This window comes from Ornithodoros turicata, unplaced genomic scaffold (assembly GCF_037126465.1).
Source record: "Ornithodoros turicata isolate Travis unplaced genomic scaffold, ASM3712646v1 ctg00000783.1, whole genome shotgun sequence".
Lineage (NCBI taxonomy): Eukaryota > Metazoa > Arthropoda > Arachnida > Ixodida > Argasidae > Ornithodoros > Ornithodoros turicata.
Window position 1 is genome coordinate 978,641 of NW_026999401.1, and position 15,686 is coordinate 994,326.

Here is a 15,686-nt window from a genome sequence, read left to right on the forward strand (position 1 = left end):
TCCTGGTCGCACGGTAGGACTGTGGAGCCAGCGCAGTAGCACCCCAAGTGGAAAGTGCCGACAGCCAACCATCGTCCAGCGATCGGCTTTTGGTTGGCGTGCAACTTAGTCGGCCATTACACCTTGGACCAACGTAACAGTGATGTCGCTCACAGTTGTTGACGAACGACGTTGTGGGCGATTTGCGGGTTTGCTTTTGAGTTTTGCAGAATATGGGCGGGCCAATGTTGGTCCTGCATTGCAAACAAACCCTAAAACAATGCAGCTGCTACTAAAAAAAAAAAAGACAAGGTGCTCTGACGGTTGTTAAAAAGTCGGATGATAGTTGGCCATCGACTCTTGCGGTCGGCCAACGTTGGTGCAATGTTGCATATTGATAGGCAGAGCGAGGTTCGGCAAGCCGTCGGCGAAGGAGCAGACCTGTACCAAGACCCAGCTCGTTGGCTAAGCACCTGCCATGCACGGCTATGTTTGCCAGCTGAACTCTTGCCAAGCTTGGTCCAATCTCAGCATGTTTCCTTGGGGAGAGGGAAGCGTGGAATCGTGTAGCACTTCATAAGTTCGACTTTGGTTTGGCCACGACATTGTCTCGAACCCAAAGAGTAAGAAACAGACACGTTATCTTCATGGTGAGCTAATACGATCAGCAATTCCTCATTTCAGTGTTGTTTGTCTACGCATTGAATTAAACTTAGACACCTCACCCTTCATTTTGACTCGCACATGAACAGGAGTCTCGAATTTGTGGAAGCTCGCGGGACAACCTATGTACAGTATCTGTTCCTGCTTACGGAAGAAATGCTAACGCTTCTCCCGTCCTAGCGATGACAATACGAGGAATGCAATTGATTTCCTTTGTGATCTGTTTGATTCTGGTGGTCACAGGTATATTGGAAGCTTTTATGATTCTCACTCTATGTTTTGCATTTTGAAACGCTGTTTCATTGTGCGAAATTTCTGTGCTTTAGACGGCGTGCTCACTGCCCCCTGTGAGAAATATGTGCACAAACAAAGGATGATAAATCGTCACTGTACGCTGCGAGACAATTGCGTATGAATAACGTCCATCCAACGTCGGGCCTATTGCTCTATGACTGTGGGGGCCATGTTCGGCCCACAGATAAAAATATATTGCTGCATAGGGCGAAGCCAGGGAAACCTCAAGCTGCCACCAATCTCGGTTTTATGCTGGCACTAACGTAGCCCTATGTCGTTTAGGTCGGCCATACACGTTGGCCCAAACTCCAGTTAAGTCAGGCCACGTTAGGCCAATGTCAATCCCCGATCTTGGCCCAGTGACTTTTACGTAGGTCGGGCTGACAACTTTTAGTCTGACACTGTACATTGGGCCGACTTTGTGCCAACATTATTTTTCCCATTGGGCCAGGGACCAAGCAAATTCGGTAGGGAGAGAGGGCGAGAGTCCAGCTGACGAAGAGACTCGGAGAGTGTGGTTCGGGAAGGTTCGTAGTGAGGGCAATGAAGAAGAATGTGCTCCAGATCCTCAAGAGCACCACAGTGGCAGCAGGTGGGAGAATCAATTTGTCTCAAGCGGTAACGCCACTGAGCTGTAAAGGCCACATCGAGGCGCATGCGGTGGATTAATGCAGCATCCTGACGCAGCATGCAGCAACGCTCTGCGCTCAAAGCTCTTCTGACATTTCTGGACACCATCGGACTTCGATCGTTATTGTAAAGGGGCTCGTTATTTTATTCCCCCCATTCCACCAAGCACTGGGGTAGAGTATCGCCTGTTGCGATGAAACTCCCCACTCTCCAAGACCGAAAATAAAGTTGTTGTTGTTGTTTATTTTTCTCATTGGGACGTGGCGGCAGGGTCGTCGTCGTCATCATCCGTGGCCACCACATGTGTAGCGACAGGGTTTCCAGGCAGACATAGAACTTGAAAGGTGCATGGAAGACACACACTTGACCCTCTCTCATGGTCAGGCAAAATTCTCTCTCTCTCTCTCTCTTTCTCTCTCTCTCTCTCTCTAGCAGTGGAGCTCGGTTATAGCTACGAACACTAGCTACTGCAATGCTGGGTATTCACCGCAACCGTTAACACCACTCACTTACTTCAACCTTCGCACACACGCGTGAACTGACGGCAACATTTGTCCTTCCCGACCTCTGCACGTGTGCTGTGTTCGTTTTTCGTTTTTTTTTTTCTTTTCTGCTATTGATTGAATGATTTGAAGGGAAAACAATGTACCTGCTGTCGTCGAATGCCGACGTGCAACTTCTTTTATGCATTATGTAAGTGTTCTACTGAAGTAAAGAGGTTCGTGTTTAATGATTTTAACGAAATCAACGTTTTTCGATGTTTTTCCTGGCGTGTACATGGCTTACGCGACAGTTACCGGCGAATAGAAATCCCAGTGTAATTTTCGCACGACGCTCATTCAGCATGGTCTACGCATACATTTTTCACAATCATCGTATTTCTGTGTGGTTTTCTGATCTACACCCAGGTGGCGAATTTCCCCATTCATCATCATCGTCATCATCAGTGTATTTGTCGTTCATTGTTGATCTGCATCAACAACTTGGTGGGCATGTGCATGTGTGCGGGCTCTGTCGTCGTTCCTGAAATGTCCAACGAAGAACCCTAGTTATCAGCCACCATTAGAGTTGAACTTTAGCACCTGGGAAAATAGGAATGTGCCGATTGTGCATCACCCTTGCTGAGCCATGAAATATATTGTGGCATATGTGTGAGATTACTTTATAATCAAATTCCCGCAGTGCATGCTGCGATGAAAGGCGACACTGAGCGCTCGTAAAACAAAATGTAGAAGTTTGTAAATTGTAACTGCAATATAGATCATAGAGGGCGTGACGCCTCGATCTGGCCAGGCAACAACAAACCCAACAACGGAATATCGAACTACGTGAGTACGGCAGCAAGTATTGGTACGTACACTTGTGGCGATAGGAAACGAAGAAAAAAAAAGTTGCCAACACTGGCGTAGTCAGAACAAAACATTTCAAGAGGTGATTGTAAATCCTGCTCCGGGTCAGACTTGTGCGTAGCGCGTCCCTAGTAATTGCGTTACTTGTAATCAATTACTTTTTGAGTAATTTTTGGAGTAATTACTTTACCCCATTAAAGTAATCTTTCGAGTAATCAATTACACTTCGAAGTAATCGATTTACTCAGTAATTGATTACTTTTGCGGCAGAGAGTAACTTATCTCACAGATGTTCTGCCCCGAGTCAAGCCCCTCGTGCCGTCAGCCCTTATTGGGCCGTTCTACTATAGCAAGCGGAGGTCATTGTAATCAAAGCGTTCCGGAATTTCAGAGTCCCCCTCCCTAATCTCTTCCTACACCAGTGTAGTGGTACCTAGAGTCACCAAATAGGGGCACAGAGTATCGCATTCCTTTTCCGTACCGGAGCCCCCGCTCGGTGCCCGCGATTGGGCCGATCGTGTCACGTGGTTTCTCCTTCCAAGAACTCGACGTCCATGTTGAGTCACGTCCATGCAAGACCGGTCTCCTGGGTAGCGAGCTGACTCGACGGCGCGTTGTTCTCCGCCAGCCAAATAAGGAACAGAGTAGCGACACTGAGCAACGCCGGCGAGCGAGACCGCCATCTTGGATCCGGCGCGGCAGTGAGGATATCGGTTTTCGATGGAGGGGACTCAACATGAACGGCGCTTTCTTGGAAGGGGAAACCACGTGACACGATCGGTCCAATCGAGGATACCGAACGGCGGCTCCGGCACGGAAAAGGAATGCGATACTCTGTACCCTTATTAAGTGATTCTAGGTAGACAGACTGAAACCGAGGCTGAATTCCGATATCTCGAGCCCGCGAAGCCGCCTGACTAGGCAGCTGAGTAGACCCCTTTGCTTGTCACTATTGGAACAAACTTGCCTAGCCGAGGCGCCTGTGGCGCCATCTTGTTGCCCACACAAGAAATGCGTACGGCGCAAGCGCAGCAGGACTCTAATGCGCTAAGTTTGTAGGACATCGTGCATAAACTGTCACCTTCACAACTAAACATGTGTTGCAACTCTCTACGCAGTTTTAAAAAACATACCACTATATGCAACTTTGCATTTAAAGCCAGCAGAAACAGCGGGCACGCTGGAACCGTCAACGCGCGTCTCCATCCCGGCTGTCAGATGGTCAGGGCCAGTTCTCACTTGGCGACGCTCGACGCGGCGTCGTGAGCGGGCGGCGGAAGTATAGGCGCATTTCCGCCGCCCGTTCAGCGCGCGCGATTTTCATGTTCCCACCACAGTGGCATTCCGTCGTCCAAAGCAGACGAAAAATCAGGAAGCGTGGCCTTTCTGTGGCACCTTATTGGTGGCCAGTGTATCATTCTCGCCAACTCTCGCCGACGTCGTGAACGAAACCGGCATAGCAAATTTTTCGGCTCGACGTCTCTCCTCTCCCAACGCCGGAAATGCGCGTCTATTTCCTCCGCCAGCTCACGACGTCGCGTCGAGCGTCGTCAAGTGAGAACTGGCCCTCAGGCGTATAACTAGATTGCATCGATGCGCACTAGGCGGTAGCCGACTGAATAGCGGACTTGGCGAGATTTGGAACGCGAGACTTAACATGGCGGCACTTCCGGTTAGACCGCCACACAGTCGACTAACCGGGGTATTGGAACGCAGCCCGAGACAGATCCTATTTAGTGACTCAATGTCTACCAACGTCATGTCTGTTGTCTGTCAAAGTCAGCTCGGATCGCGATGAACAAAGAAGCAAAATGCTTCGAAAGAAAACTAAGTAACAATCAAAAGCAAAGCCATGTTACTTTATAAACCTGTAATGTAGGAGTTCCTGCCTGAACTCTTTCAGTCCAGAGCAATGTAAACAAACAAACAAACAAACAAGAAAACACACGCCGGCCAATCAGGCCTTCGGCGGACTCCGACTTGACTTCTGAGATTGCCTGGTACGAGCGCCTGCCGTGTGCAAGCGACGTCGCGACCGTCGTCATCAAGTCGGAATCGAGTATAGTACACTACGCGGGATTGGCATGCAGCCTTCTCCTCAGAGGAGTCTAGTGAAGTCACTTTGGGAATTAGGGACACTTTCATTTTTATTTTTTTTCTTTGTCAACAACACACCGCCACGTTATACACTCTTAAAAATGAACTTCACCGCATAGCAGGCTCCTAGCCAACCATCATCTCGAATGACAACGTTATCTGCCCTGATCTGTTGAAAACGGAAGGCGTACGCCTTTTTTGTGACACTTATGCTGTTCATAATTGTCACAAAAAAGGCCTACACCTCCCGTTTTCAACAAATCGGGGCAGATAACGATATCATTCGAGATAGTGGTTGGCTTGTAGCGTGCTATGCAGTGAAGTTCATTTTTAAGAGTGTATCATCGTGTGTGCGTCGTCTGCCCCACTTTCGCGGCAATTGGGGATAGCCTGTTGAAGCTAATTCCAGCTGGGCCTAGACAACACCACAACACCCAGATGCGCTGAGCCTGACCGTAGTCTCTAGTATATGTAGTCTATAGTAGTCTAGTATATGGCTCACATCTCCATCAACACGTAAAAAAAAAGAAAAACAAACATCCAATCATATCAATTTATTAGGCACTTGAGGTTCTGAATGTATTTGAAGGGCAGATTTGGAGTCTGTGTTGGAGTCTGTCTGGAGTCTGTTTGGAGTCTGTTTGGAGTCTGCCACACTCTCCGAGTCTCTTCGTCAGCTGGACTCTCGCCCTTTCTCCCTATCGAAATTGCTTGGTCCCTGGCCCAATCCAGCCCAGCAACGCTCTGCGCTCAAAGCTCTTCTGACATATCTGGACACCATCGGACTTCGATCGTTATTGTGAAGGGGCTCGTTATTTTATTCCTCCCATTCCATCCAGCAATGGGGTAGAGTATCGCCTGTGGCGATGAAACTCCCCACTCTCCAAGGTCGAAAATAAAGTTGTTGTTGTTGTTTGAATGTATTTGCCCTTTCATTGTGTGTTCCAGCCTCGGAACATCAATTACCATCATATCCAAGGATAATCGTGCTTTCTGCAGATGTAGGAAACGGTATAAGTGCGTTATTTTTTTAAAATAAAAATATTGCTTACGTAGTTTTTTCCTGTTAGTCCTCAAGTCAAGACACATCCTTTTCATAACGCGTCAGAAACAGAATATCTTTGAGATAACCTGAAAGATCACCTGAAGGAATGTTTTGTAATCCCGCCTGCTTACATCTCTCATCGTACCTCTCACCGTCAAAAAGTAGGAGTCCTTTTTTGTTCCACCAAAGCATTCGGTGATTCGTTCTTTCCACGCACATCTCTCTACTGGAACCACCTTCCCGGAAACTTGACATCGATCTCTTCAACTGATTTATTTGGTTGGTTGGTGGTTGGTAAAATAACAAGGTAAAATAGCTGATTTATTTAAACGAGCTCTTTGTAATCATCCTATATGTTTTGAATGACCTCTATGTTTCAATTTAGTAGTTATATACTATTGTGCATGTTTGCAGTTTTGTAATGCATATTCTGTATGTTACTCACTCCCCTCTGTAACGCATATGCCCTGAGGGTATCAAAATAAATAAATAAATAAATAACTTTCTAGTCTCCTTCGAGTGACTCTAACGTCGTGCTACCAGGGGACGACTGTGAAGCGCTGAGACGCCCCAACTAAAAATCGATCACAGTCGTTGAGCTCACCAGGGTACCACGACTTATCTCTCCATCGACCCATTAATTAGTACGTACCGACTCGTTTTGTTACTTGTTGAACCGGAGAAGGATCAACTTAAGATCCCGACCGGTCGCTAGGGCAGTCTAAAATCGTTAAAAAAAACCAGTGCGAAAGGAATGGTTAAAGCAGAACGGGTCATTTTTAACACCCTGTTTTCTTCCTATAGAACTGTTAAGTTCGTCACTAATATGCACCATGATATGTAATTCACATCACAAAGTGGAAATTGAATTTAAAGTACGCCGCAAAAAGCGACCTTGCGCAATGGCGGTAAAGAGCAGTACCAGCCTGTGATCTGCCTGGGACCTCACGCTGACGCTACACGGGCCACGCCCGCTCATTGGTTCAGAGAGATATTGTCTGCCCCTCGGCTGTTCGGGGCTCTGCGCTGAAAAAGCATCGCCCCTTCTATTCCCAAAAGACCTCTACCCTGTTTGGAAACAAATGGCGTCATAGCGTTCGACAGCGCCACCAATTTGGTAGAGTTGAACTATAGAGCCGAACAAGGTCGCGCCCGAAAGCCACGGTCTTGAGGGGATTACGATGGTCTCGGAAAGGGACGCGACCTTCGGTCCTATTTTTCTTTCAACAGCAGGCAGCGAACAAGTGCCCATTCCTGGAACCCAACCTTCCCATTCCGATCTGTTTCGTTTCCAGTCTGTCTACCAACGGCATGATGACGTTTGTGGGGTAGAGATCTATTCTCCTGGGGCAATACTGGTCTACGGCGGGAAAGAGAAAAGGCGCTGACTCCCACTGAGCAGCGAACCAAAACGCGTAGACAACCCTGTAGCGTCATGATGCTTCTCCTCCTCGTTATACACGGAGTAGTGAGTTAAGGGTGAACGAGTGGAGCTATGCTTATGTGATTTTTTTTCAGGGAAACAAATTGCACACATCAAAACCTTTCGTGCTATGCAGTAAATTAACACACACACTTTCTAACATGGGAGAACTGATGTTCTGAGGCTGGAACAACATAGAAGGGACAAATTCATACGACATCGTATGAATGTGTGTATGAGTGAGCAAAAATGTAAGAGTGAAAGGAGGATGAGTGAGAGAGAGTGACTGGTTTGTCCCTTCAGGTGACGCACCCTGGAAGTCGCTGAGAAGGCGTGTTAGCTTAGCTCAATTGGTAGAGCCCTGGACCGGCAATCCAGAAGCTGTGGTTCGAGTCCTGCAGCTGGCTAACCTTTTTAGTGACTTTCATCTTTCATCGTTACACACACTTTCATCGGATGTCTCAATTCGGTATTTTTTTTTTATTGCTCTCTGTACTCCTTTAAAAATATGCATCAAGGGAAACACGGTCAGCCCTGAGTTATTGCCATACGTGTGGGAATTGTTGTGATGACTTTTCAACTTCTTTTATTTTCTGAGTGGTTACATCCGGCACAAAATTTCAGCTGTCAGAATGATTTCTATCGTTGGCATTTTGCGTGATCTTGACGTAACGCATCAACGTGATGAGAAATTCGTTATCCCATCCCAATTCTCGCGACTGCCACATGCCGTATACTTTCTTTTGTTTACTCGGGCTTCTCATTATCGCTTTTAATAGCGCTGCTGTTGCTTACTGCTTTGCGTGTTGATATTTAAGTTCCAGTCTCCCACGGTCGCGACGCAGGCCGCCTGCAATTTTTAAGTATCTTCCACTGCCTCGTATTACAACGTTCGACGACGTGACGACGCCCGGAGGACGACACGAGAGCGAGTATGGCGTTAACATTCGTAGCTCTTGTAACGTGCTGTCTCTTCGGGGCTTCCTTCGCCGGCACATACGATGAATCCGAAGGAGGTTACAAGGACATCTGGAGGGTAAGCTATCACGCCCGTATACGAATACCTCCCACCCGGTGCGTCCACAGGTGTCCGACACCCAGGGTTGTTTGGATTTAATCCACATAAATTTTATCCGGTGGATTTTTTTGCATTTTATCGACACAATTTAATCCGGCTCTTTTTAGAGATTTTGTCCAGATGCGACCCAAGCAACATGCCAAATATGGCCCAGCATTGGCAAAAAGTTGGCAAGCCAGACTGGCCAAAGCACTTTCCAAGTTTGGCCAAAGAGTATGGGACCAGTGTGGCATTGGTTCCTGGCCAAAGGTTTGACTGGCCAATGTGACCAAAACACAAGTCTGCCCAAGGAGCATACCAGATGTGGGCCAATATTGGGCTGAGTTTGACTAGCCAAAGTTGCCATCAATGGCTTAAGCTAGGCCAGAGAGTTTGGTAATAGGATATTTGTTCCTGTTGCCAAAAAGGGCAAACACTTGGTATGTGTTTGGTTGGCCAACAACTGCCCAAATATGTTCCCCAGGTTTGGATGGTTTGGATTCACATGCAAAATACGGTTTTCTTTTTGTTTTGTTGGTATTTGTGCGCCATTTACTTTTCTTGACGTGGGAAGCCATGTGAATGGCTGACTACAAGCACTCACGCGCCATGCACTGGCACCCGTCTTTAACTCTGTGGCCAGCGTGAGTGCCGTATACCCACCTGTCTCACAGCGGCAATGGGGGTAAGCGCCTCAGCATCTCACGTGGCCACTAGCGAACTGGATGGAACATATACTGAAATACACACTGTGCGTTTCACGTTTATCAAGTTATAGTGGGGCGTAAAACGTTTGTAATGGTGGCGAGGACACGTCCTTGCAATTAAGCAGTGCATCTGCAAAGAGTGAAGTATAGCCAACAACTTTCCTGGAATGCTTTCATGTGAAATACTGTGTTTGTAATTCAGACTGTCGTCTCCAATGTGATTACCTGATCGGAGCTGTAAAACTAGTTGGTTTACTGTTGCTCAAAAAGTGTTGCTCGAAAATACTTTGCACAGACAGCAGCACGTGAACGTTGAAAACACGTAATGCTCTCCAGTGAATCTTAATAACTTCTGACCAGATGCTTTATCTCCGTCAGATATATTTGATATATTTTACGAGTTTGGCCAAAGTATGCGTGCCATACATGGTTGCCAAGCTATTGCCACTCGTCGTCTGACAGAAGGCTGACATATCGAAAAAGTTGCTTTGTTGGCCAAGCAACCTGCTGCCACACATATTTGCCGTATGCCTGCTCGCCAGCAGTGGAGTCGGGACATCACTGACAGGTCTCTCATGTATTCGGTGGATCCCACTATGTCCTTCTCAGTTCCTGACCGTTTACCACGCTATTTTAGGTTCCTCCTGCACAGGCTTCCTCTCAACGTAGCCTTCACTCCCCAATTCAAGTGCCGAATCGGATACTGCGACAGCTGCCTATGCTCCAAATGTGGCGTCGTAGCGAACATTGAGCACGTCCTAATAGAATGTAAGCTCTACGAAACGGAGAGGCGGCAACTCTGTGCTCAGCCTAGTGGTTCCAACCCAAAGACGTTCAACCTGGCTGTAATTATTGGCCCATGTCAGAGCCATGTATAACACCGTCGAGGACTTCTGATGTTCTTGGAGTTCCTCTTGGCTACCGGCTTGCTCCAGACGCTGTAGGGTCCTCCCCTGCATCTCAAGGACCATTGGCGTCTCTTTCATGTGCTTCTTCCTTTTGTGTGACGTAGCGTTGCGCAACCAGAGGACGGGAGTTCAAGAGTTGTACTTGCGCATAACTTCATTTTCATATTTCACATCTCACGCTTCTCGTGTAATGGGGTAGTGTACTGCTCTCAAGCGGTGAATCACCCCAGGCCATAGTCATGATTTAGCTGTTGTTGTTGTTGTTGCCATATGCTTGCTAACGGTGTGCCAAGCCTGGGACATTGCTCTGCATTTCTGCTCTGTATTTCTGAACTGTATTTAATTTTATAGTTTTCACTGAATGGGGGTCGACACTGTTTGCCAACCACAGCAAGTGCATTCCTCACGATGCGTTATGCAGCTTTTAAAACTTTACATCGCACTTTGTCCGAAAACAACTTGAATTACTCAATACATTGGCAGAAATCAGGCCATACGTGTTTGTACCATACATGGCACCCAATCATTTACCAAACTTTGGTGTGCCAAACTTTGGCCAACCTCAAATTTTACTTTGTTGGCCAAAGAACCCGTTGGCCAAAGGCCTACCAGACCCCTTTCCAACCTCTGGCCATTGGCCACTGTTTGCTTGGGGATGTGATATCATCTTGATTTAACGTCACACGGAAAACTCCCGCTTTATTTTATTGTACACTCTAAAAAATGAACTTCACCACATAGCACGCTCCTAGCCAACCATCATCCCGAATGACAACGTTCTCGCCCCTGATTTGTTGAAAACGGGAGGAGGAGCCTATTTTGTGCCCATGCACGGCACAAAATAGGCTCCTCTTCCCGTTTTCAACAAATCAGGGGCGAGAACGTTGTCATTCGGGGTGATGATTGGTTAGGTGCGTGCTATGTGGTGAAGTTCATTTTTAAGAGTGTAGTGTTGACCGTTTACAAAAGCCCATATACGCGCAACATTAACTTCTAACTTTTTAATTTTGTAACTTTTTAACTTTACATTTTCAATTTTTTAGATTTAACATCTTACCACGTTTTCTTCTACTTCTGCTTCCTGGAGGCATTGTAACTGAAGTACGACAGCTAATCCAGGCGTTCAGCGTCTACACGTTCACCCAGAAACAATGGACACTCATTCAATGTTACTGGGACAGGCAGTTTCATAAAGCGAAACTATGAGAGGTCACCCAAACTCAAGAAAACTCAACAGCAAAACACATTTGTTTTTACTCTGTGTCACCATTTCTAGGCTTGTCTATATTCTCCAAAAATATCCGGATTTCATCCCAAAAAAGTCCACTGGAGAAAATATTTTCAAATATCTATTTTTTTTTTCAATCCTGCCTAAGCAGCGCAACTTCTTGGCACAATATTGGCAGTGTCGGCCCAATATTGGGGCCAAGGTTGGACCAATACTGAACCTGGATTGGACCAATATTGAACCTGAATTGGACCAATATTGAACCAGGATTGGACCAATATTGAACCAGAATTGGACCAATATTGAACCAGGATTGGACCAATATTGAACCTGGATTGGACCAATATTGAACCAGGATTGGACTAATATTGAACCTGGATTGGACCAATCTTAAGCCAAGATTGGACCAATATTGAACCTGGATTGGACCAATATTGAACCAGGATTGGACCAATATTCAAGCTGGATTGGACCAATATTCAACCTGGATTGGACCAATATTCAACCAGGATTTGACCAATATTGAACCAAGATTGGACCAATCTTAAGCCAAGATTGGACCAATATTGAACCTGGATTGGACCAATATTGAACCAAGATTGGACCAATATTGAACCAGGATTGGACCAACTCCACTGAACCAACCCCGCGGCCGCTGTACAGTGACTACACGGCATCCCGCTCGGAGGCGATAGTCCTTCGCGCACGACACCGCCGATAGGGGACCGCTCCGCCACGGGCTGGAGATTCCAGACAAGTGTGTCACAAGCAGTACGTGTGCTACGATATTACGTGAATTAAACTTTTATTTCAGGCAATAACAGAATCAGACAAGTATTTCGTTATCAAGCGCAATTACAGTCACGGCAGGCTCGAATGCGACTTTATGAAGGTGGTCAACAAGGATATCAAAAATCGTCGCCTCGACGCAGTTTTCGGCTACCGTAATGAAACCGCTAGAACATAGTAAATATACGTTATGCTTCAGGACTGATGTGGAAAAACCTAATTGTACTTTTATCACAGCAATCTGAATAACATGCAAGTGACTACATCAAAAAATGGGTTGTCGCCATTCGACAATATGATGACCATCAGAAGAGCAAATTCAGCCGCAAGTATGATTGTCACGTTATACTTATTTATTTATTAGCAATACCCTACTACTCCACCTAAGTGGCATTGTGTAGGGGAGAGGAGATAACAACAACTCGGTATAGACACAATGACAACAATTCAATCATTCTAACACATAAATGCATAACTTTTCACAAAAGACGGCACTTGAAGAAGAAGGAATAAGGTCGCGCGGAAATCTATTCCATTCTTAAACTGCTTTCGAAAAAAAAAAAAAGTCTTTGCAAACGGACATGCGAAAACGATAGGGTTCAACCTTACAATCATGGTCTACACGTTCTGAAGTATATAACTTGGTCGGTAAGTGAAGTACCGGATGTGAAAAAAGAAAATGCCTTCGAGGAATGCCTATAAGTCCGTGATATACAAGATAAAAAAGTTTTAATCGAGATTGTCTTCTACGGCACCCGACATGGTGTTCGATTATAGTACAGTGAAACCTCTCTATAGTAAAGCGAAACCAGGATTCATGGGGTCATTGCCCACCTCTGTGAGGCCGACAACGGCGAGCCCTTTCACCCCCCCCCCCAACACTCCCCCCCCTTGAAAATACTCCTAGTGTCGAATTAAGCCTGTCGAAAGAAGGGAAAGTTTGGCATCGTGTTTTTCGCTGGAAAGCTTAGTTAAATGTGAGGAAGTGTGTCAAAATATCATAATGCATGTGATAGACAAATAATGTTTATATCGTCTATCTCTGCATCGGTGTAATTTTACCCAGTTGCTTATCTGAATTAAATCCTTACGTAGAATTACATAGTTCACCTGCAGCCTGTCTCATTTATGTTAGAGTCACTAAATAAGCTTCGCTTCAGGGTGTCGACACTGAGGTCCAAGGAAGAGTAGGAGCGCCATCTTGTTTCCGCACCATACCGGTACCGTCCCCAGTTGAGGATCAAAGACGGCTAACATAATGCTCACCGTGAGATAGAGTAGAGTCACTAAATAAGCTTCGCTTCAGGGTGTCGACACTGAGGTCCAAGGAAGAGTAGGAGCGCCATCTTGTTTTCGCATCATACCGGTACTAGAGTCCCTAAATAAGCTACGCTTCAGAGTATCGACACTGAGTTCCAGGAGCGAGCATGCGCCATCTTGTTTCCGGGACGCTCAACCCGCGCGCACGCGTACTGCGCACTGTGCCATCTATCGTGCGCGGGTAAAATGTTCCTTTCGTTTACAAGCAGCAGTTGACGACCTTGAGCTCACCTTGGCATCCCCGGGACGCTCTCGTGCACAATACATGGATTATCGCACAACTATCATACACGCTTCTCTATCGCCACAGGGAGCATTATGTTAGTCGTCCTTGATCCTCAAATGGGGATGGTGCCGGTGTGGTGCGGAAACAAGATGGAGCTCCTGCTCTCCCTTGGACCTCGATGTCTATACTCTGAAGCGAAGTTTATTTAGTGACTCTAACCGCTGCCATCCCCAGTTGAGCATCAAAGACAGCTAACATAATGCTCGCCAGTGCGACAGAGTACCGTGCAGTGATTGTTGTCCCGTATTAATCTACGTATTATCCACCAGAGCGTCCCGAAGTCGTCAAGGTGAGCTCAAGGCCGTCCTGCTGCTTTTAAACGAAAGGAACATTTCACCCGATAGATGGCATCCTGCGCTAACGTGCGCAGTGCGCGGGCGTGTAGGTGGCGTGGCGCGGAAACAAGATGGCGCGTGCTCGCTCTTGGAACTCAGTGTCGATACTCTGAAGCGTAGCTTATTTAGTTTAGTCTAATTTATGTCCCTGCCCAAGTAGAGCACTTTTAAAGAGGGCGCTTAGGCACTATTACCCTACACTCTAAGAACAAAAAAAGTAGATGACGAAAACAGTGAAGAATGTCAGTAGTAAGTACTGGACTCTCACAGTGCACAACGCTACAAGGCTTCTGGACGCCATTAATTAGCAATTAGAGCTAATTGGGACCCCCAGATTAATCAGCACCCTCCAGGGAGCCACCACACTAATTGGGGAACGTCTAACTCGTGTCCAGACCACCCGAGCGTTGTGCACTACGAGAGTCCATAAAAAATTTAAAAAAATAGATAGAGATAGAGTGGAGAGAAGGAGTTTAGTTGAAGATCAACGACGTCATCGTGAGGAAAGCGGCCCGGAACGGCCGCTGACCGTCGCTGGGCGACGGAGCACAGAGGCAGGTTGCAAAGCATCGCAGCTATGACCACAAGTTCCGGACATCCTGTGACGTCAGCTGTGACGTCATCATGACATGTCTGGGCAGGTTAGGACAGCTCTGGACATGCAAGGAGAAAAACACTCATAATACAGAGGCTGGGAAAGCAAGAGTATGCAAACCATCAATAGCTAACAAGAAAATAGAATTAGTTACACAACAAATGATCCCACCACAACAGGAGCGCAGAACGATGCGACTTTTTTTTATTTTTTGATTTTGTTGGGTGTTCGATATCTTGACGAAGTAAGCAGTGCTTAATTTGGAAGGTTTTTGAGCAGAAACGCTGGTATCTGAGCATGGAGTACAACTTTCTATATTTCTCTGCTCCCTAAGAAACTTTGTACGTCGTTTTCCAAGCAGACCGCGTTTAGTTTACGCGAAATAGAAAAATGAAGTTGTGTATGCTCTATGATGATCCGTCGCAGGCTTAGGCCTTTTCCCCGATGAGCAGTGTGTTGTATGCGATGTCGCATGTCTGGACTTGTTCAGTAGTGTTGCAATTTTTACCCTTCGCTAATATCTTGTTGCTGTCGTGTTGTGTTAGACGTTGAGCTTCGTAGCGACGTGCGGTAACGCTACGATTATTCCTGAGCGCTCCGTGTGTTTAACGCGTTGTCCTCTGTGCGTGCGTGCGTGTGCTTTTTTCCTGATTTGTGACGTCATCGTGGCATGTCTGGACTTGATTAGCAGTGTTGCAATTCTTCCCGCTGCTAGTATGTTGTTGGTGACATGTTGTGCTAGCCGCGTGGCGATGTGAGGTGACCTGAGGTCTTAAGCCTTTTCCCTGCTCACCTAAGGAAATTTGTGTATCCCTGTCCTGTGCTTTCTTTACGCAAGGGCAATGCGTCTGTGTATGTGGCACTATCAGATACCAGACATTAGTGTCTTTTTCTTGGTTTATTGGCATATGCTTCAGTTTTTTGAAGGCAATCAATTTTTCGCTGCTCTCTTCCTCAGATCACCGATTTTACGAAGAAGAC

General features: G+C 46.5%; 1 long non-coding RNA gene across 1 annotated transcript; it reads left to right on the forward strand.

Annotated features, from left to right (window-relative positions):
• The first annotated feature begins 8,406 nt into the window (after window positions 1-8,406).
• Window positions 8,407-12,491, forward strand: LOC135374878 (uncharacterized). The gene is made up of 3 exons (XR_010417139.1): window positions 8,407-8,516; window positions 12,195-12,346; window positions 12,407-12,491. It is a non-coding gene; the product is annotated as an uncharacterized LOC135374878 (long non-coding RNA).
• The last annotated feature ends 3,195 nt before the right edge of the window (window positions 12,492-15,686 follow it).